Source organism: Odocoileus virginianus, chromosome 7 (assembly GCF_023699985.2).
Source record: "Odocoileus virginianus isolate 20LAN1187 ecotype Illinois chromosome 7, Ovbor_1.2, whole genome shotgun sequence".
Lineage (NCBI taxonomy): Eukaryota > Metazoa > Chordata > Mammalia > Artiodactyla > Cervidae > Odocoileus > Odocoileus virginianus.
The window spans coordinates 19,567,624-19,574,026 of record NC_069680.1 but is presented as its reverse complement, the minus strand read 5'-3'; positions in this window follow the sequence as shown (position 1 = coordinate 19,574,026).

The following is a 6,403-nucleotide window of genomic DNA, read 5'->3' as shown; positions in this document are numbered from 1 at the left end:
TATGTTATAAAGTCCTTAGAACAGTGCCTGGCCAACTTTATCTTCTAATACAAGATTAGAAAACTTCATTCTGCTAAGGTTTTCATTTTGGCTATTGCATTTTGCATTTTCAGTATCCAAGATCTGTGTTTGATTTGCTAAATCTGAGCTGTGCAGTGTGGCATTCACTAGTCACATGTGGCTACTTAAATTAAAATTAAGTATAGTTAAAATTCAGTTCTTAGTTGTATAACTACATTTTGAGTGATCTATGGCTGCATGTAACTAGTACCTACCATATTAGACAATGTAAATGTGGAACATTTCCATCATTACAGAAGGTTCTATCGGACAGTGTTGCTCTAAATTATTTTTAAAATGTAATATCCTGTTATTGTTTCAAGAATGCACTCTTTTATTTCTCTGAGAATATTTTTTAAAAATTTTATTTATTTATTTGGCTGCATAGGTCTTAGTTTCGGCATGTAGGATCGTCGATCTTCATTGCGGCATGCACACTCTTTAGTAACTCTTAGTTGTGGCATGTGGGATCTAGTTCCCTGACCAGGGATCGAACCCAGGCCCCCTGCATTGGGAGCATGGAGTCTTAGCCACTGGGCCACCAGGAAAATCCCCCCAGTCTCTACCTTTGAGGAGTAAATGCCCCACCATTCAGAAGTTGAAGAATAAATTTAGGTGGAAAGAAAGAATTTTATGTAAATACCCAACAATGTAAGTTGGAGTTAGATTCTGGAAGGCTCTGAATGAAGGGCAAATGATTCAAACCTTCAGAACAGACATTGGCTTTCCAGTACACAGTTTTGGAGGGGTAAGTATTTGACTTTAGGCAATGTTGCTTTATAACTTACATGGGACTTAGTTCCTTTATTTGTAAAATGAGCAGAATAAAAATAGCTCTTATATCTCATATCTGGTGGCTGCACGTCGCTAGAGTGGCTGTGAAGAGATAACCTACGTCCAAAGGCAGAGAAGCCCCAGCAAGATGATAGGGCTTGAAATTAAAAGACTCTTGCTCCTTGGAAGAAAACTTATGACCAACCTAGACAGCATATTAAAAAGCAGAGACATTACTTTGCCAACAAAAGTCCGTCTAGTCAAAGCTATGGTTTTTCCAGTAGTCATGTATGGATGTGAGAGTTGGACTATAAAGAAAGCTGAGTGCCAAAGAGTTGATGCTTTTGAACTGTGGTGTTGGAGAAGACTCTTGGGAGTCCCTTGGACTGCAAAGAGATCCAACCAGTCCATCCTAAAGGAGATCAGTCCTGAATATTCATTGGAGGGACTGATGCTGAAGCTGAAACTCCAATACTTTGTCCACGTGATGCAAAGAACTGACTCATTTGAAAAGACTCTGATGCTGGGAAAGATTGAAGGTGGGAGGAGAAGGGGATGACAGAGATGAGATGGTTGAATGGTATCACCGACTCAATGGACATGAGTTTGTGTAAACTCTGGGAGTTGGTAATGGACAGGGAGGCCTGGCGTGCTGCAGTCCATGGGGTTGCAAAGAGTTTGACATGACTGAGCAACTAAACTGAACTGAAACCTCATATCTATTTAGCTCTTGCCACGTGGCAGATTCTAAATTCTAAATTTTATATATAAGTTATCTACCTACCTATCTTGTCTTCTTTGATTTTCATATCTCTGTAAAGCCATTCCTCTTTCTTTCTCCTTCCTTCCTTCCTCCCTTCTTCCCTTCCTCCCTTTCTTGAGAAGTTTACCAGTGAGTCACTTGTAAAGGGTGCTTGTTAGGGAGAGTCACTTCCTGTGGATCTTCAGAAAGTCGATTAATGATTCCCAACACCACCCACGGGGATCTCCAATGACATTCAGCACAGCAGTTTTAACCTTGTCCTTTCAGGCACAAATGTGACATTTGCCTAAGATTGTGAGATCTTCCTAAGAAAGTGTGATTGAGAAATCAAAATGTTGCTAGCGATCATTTTCTTATACTTCACACTAATGATTCTTAAATCTTCTGCTTTAGGAAACTTTCATTCTCTTAAAAAATATTGAGTACACCAAAGAGATTTTTAGTTACATGGATTATATCTATTGACAGTTACTTTACTAGTAATGAAAAGGCAGAAATTTCAAAATGAGATTTATTAGTTCATTAAGCAATGATAAACTTATTACATGTTAAATCCAAAGATTATGAAAAGTAAGTATATTATCCAAAACAAAAATCAGTAATGGGATTTTAAAAATATGTTTGCAAATCATGGTCATGTCTGGCTTTATAGATGACAATTGGATTCCATGTCTGCTTCTGCATTCAATTTGTTGCAATATTTTGTAAGCCATTTTCTATAATTATCTTGATTCTACATGAGAAAATGAAGGACACAGAGGCTAAATGATTTAGCCAAGATTATATAGTCAGTAAGTGGTGGAATCAGAGTCAAGCTCAAGCAAACTTTAGAGATTATACTCTTACTCTTCTGTATACTAAATTGCCTGCAGGGCTGTTTAGAGGATTAAATGAGATAATGTATTCACTTAATCAATGGCTGGCATATAGTAAGAGCTCAATAAAGTGAGCCACCATTTTTATTTCACTTGAGAAAATTAGTGAAATGTTTAAAAACATGGTAGAGTATTAAAAGTTTATGAGCTATGGAGTATGTCAGGTTTAAGTGTTCATTTTGGGGAGCTTAGTGTGACAGTGCTGAGTAGGATGAGATATTAGAAGGCGAGACGAGACACAAAGAGATGTTTGGAGACTTGAAATAGTCCAGTTGAGTGTAAGGAAAGATGTTCCATCAGTAGAACAGCTTGACAGGGAAGGGAATTTTAAGATAGCATTGACAGTCAAGCAGCAGCATTTATGGAACACCTGAAATGCACAGATAACTGCTGGTTATTGTGGGAAAGAAAGAAAACTAACATTCTCTGAGCACCCATGACAGGTACCATTACCTATTTTTTTTTTTTTTTAGTACATTGTATGAACAGACACTTGTCTATAATTATTTCTCAGTCTCACAGCAATATTGCCAGATAGGTGTTATTGGTGCCATTTTTCTGGATGAGGCTTACAGATAAGAGACTCATCCATGGAAGGAGGAGGGAAAGAGATGGGGGTGGGGGAGGATATCTCCAAGGTCCCATCCCAGACCTAGTTGACTTCAAAGTCCATACTGCACTGAGAATATTAGTTTGAACTTTAGGAATTCCATGAATTTTCCATGGAATTGTAGGCATAGTTTTGTGGGGGAGATTATCATTTAGCACACTGGTCTCCAACCTTTTTGGCATCAGGGACTGGCTTTGTGGAAGACGATTTTCCCATGGATTGGGGAGGGGATGGTAATGCAAGCGATGGGGAGTGGCTGTTAATACACATGAAACTTTGCTCACTTGCTGTCAGTTCTCCTCCTGCTATGTGGCTCCGTTCTTAACAGGCCACAGACTGATACTGGTCCATGGTCAGGGAGTTGGGGACCACTGATTTAGCAGATTTCTCAAAGGAATCTGTGACCCCAAAAGAGAAGAACAACTGTCTTAGACTGTCAAAGTTGGAAGGACACTTAAAAATTAAAAGCCCGCTGCCTTCATGTCAAAGCTGGGCAAACTGAGGCATAGAAAGAAGAAGAAAGAATTTGTTACAGAGTGACTCAAGTGGCAGAGCCAACACAAGAACCCAGTCCCCTTGTCCCCACCCTAGGCCACTGCATCTCCATCTCTGGTACCTCCTATGAAGGCAGCAGAAGCCTTGAACAGCTTGGCAGAACGGCAATGCCCTGGACAGATCCCCTCTGAGACCATCTTGGCACGCGAAGTCAGTTAGGCACCTCTGGAGGGAGGCGTGTTAACTCTTCAAGCACCAGGCTCTAAATTAGTCCTGTTTGGTAAATTGCACTTTGTAGGGTACCATTAGTAAGTGTCTGCTCTAAAACGAGCTCTGGAGTGTAGAAGAGCAACCCACCTCTCCAAGGGCCTGCTTCTTGCCTAGTACATAGTTTTTCCCCCGGGTAGAGGAAACCATGCCTGGACTGTGGCAAATCAAGTTGTGTTTGAGGAGGATGTAATAGAAGGGGTAAAAATCAGGACATGATGCTTTTCATACCCACAGAAACTTTTGTCTGTATGCGGGAACAGCTTTAAAATAAGGAAGTGCGAGTGGTGTTTTATCTGCTCTGTGTTCTGTCTGCTGCTGGCAGCTCTGGTTTCCTCTGAGCCCACAACCACAGTCCCTTTTCCATTTTCCAACTACACTTTTCAAAACAATATTTATTTATTTGGCTGCCGTGGGTCTTAGTTGTGGCACTCAGAATCTTTGATCTTCCTTGTGGCACGCAGGATCTTTTTTGAACTCAGTTGAGGCATGCCCTCTGCCATGGAATGTGGGATCTAGTTCCCTGACCAGGGTTTGAACCTGGGCCCCCTGCATTGGGAGCTCAGAGTCTCAACCACTGGACCACCAAGGAAGTCCCCCTAACTTCACTTTTTTAAAAAAACTTTTTGTTTTTTATTAGAATATAGCCAATTAACAAACAGTGTTGAGATAGTTTCAAGTGAATAGCAAAGGGACTCAGCCATACATATACATGTATCCATTCTCCCCCAAACTCCCCTCCCCGAGTGTACTTTTAAGGCTCATTTTATTCTGTCCACCACCTTGCTCAGAGTCTGGCACTTAGAAAATTTAAGCAAGTGTTTGTGGACTAAAAAATGAGATTCTACTTGTGCTTGAGTCTTCATTCTACCACGAATAAGCTGTACTGTTTTAACAAGTAAATTAACTTCTCTGAGCAATAATGCCTGTGGTTACCTGCTAAAGTAGAAAACAGGAGAAAGTCTCAATGATGGTCAGGACTGGCCCTCTTGGGACCTTGGGGGAAAGGATTAGCAGGAGCCTAAACCTCTTGGTGGGTCTTCCCCTGTGGTTCAGAGATAAAGAATCCTCCTGCAATACAGGAGTAACAAAAGACATTGGTTCTATCCCTGGGTTGGGAAGATCCCCTGGAGGAGGGCATGACAACCCACTCTAGTATTCTTGCCTGGAGAATCTCATGGATAGAGGAGCCGGGGGTGGGGGGGCTATAGTTCATAGGGTTGCAGAGTCAGATACAACTGAAGTGACTTAGCATGCACACAGCCCTCTTGGGGAACTTGGAGGAAGATTGTTGGTCAGAGTCCCTGAGACCCAGTCTTGCTTCAAAGCCCCGATCTTGCTCTTGTAGAACATTAGGCTTATTCCTCAGTATTGGTCTGCCTCAGTAGCACTGGGAATTTTGGCTTTTTCCGTCTAGTGACGTGATGGCTCACCAGCTTTTCCTTCCCTCAAGCAAAACCAAATTCAGGCCAGCATCATTCAAGAAGAGTGGTATTTGGAGGAGATTCCTGCCCAAAGAGAGTTAGAAATGAAAGATTCAGAGTTTCTGAAAAAATGCCCCCTTCCACTTCAGACAAGTTTCTATTACTTAGCTTTGTCCAGAAAATGACTATTGCTCTAGATAAAGCCTTGCAGTTTCAGACCTAATCATGATAAATCTACCAGGAATTAATGCCTGTCTGACATTAGACCAATTGCCTAGAAATCATGACACTTTTAAGAAAGAGTCATCTCTTTATTTGAATGAAAACAAAGCATCCCAAGGCAGATTTTAAAATATATTATTTTAATTTTTAGAGGAAAAGAATTCTTTAAAGAGAATTGTCAACGATCAAAACTGGTTGATAAATCACATATGTAGCTATGTAATTAAACTTCTCCATTTTCAGAGACCTGCAATTAGAGTTCTTCGTGTAGTTACCCATAATGATTCATTCTTGCTAATATGCTGAGGAAGAAGGGAGTCGGGAAGATAAATTTTATTTTATTTATTTTTATTTTTTTTAATCTTTTTTTCATTTATTTGTATTAGTTGGAGGCTAATTACTTTACAATATTGTAGTGGTTTTTGCCATACATTGACATGAATTGGCCATGGATTTACATGTGTTCCCCATCCCGATCCTCCCTTCCACCTCCCTCCCCATCCCATCCCTCTGGGTCTTCCCAGTGCACCAGCCCTGAGCACTTGTCTCATGCATCCAACCTGGGCTGGTGATCAAGATAAATTTTAATTTGAACTTTCCCCTAATTTGGATCAAGAGACAGTAGAAGTATGCCTAGGTTGGGAGGTGGGAGAACTGGGTTCTAGCTCCAGTTCTGTTTCTCATTAACTGTGGGGCTTTAGCCAGATCACCAAGTCTATCTGAGCCTTTTTTTCCTCTGCTATAAAATGATAATAATACATATTTCAGAGTATTGTTATGAAACCTGAATGAAACTGTGGGTGTGGTAATGCTTTGTAAATTTTAAAGCCCTGTAAGGTCCTAATGCATTTTTGTATTTTGCTGTCTTTTCTCATCATAGCAGGTCAGGCCCTCTGTTGGTGGTGAGAGGAAA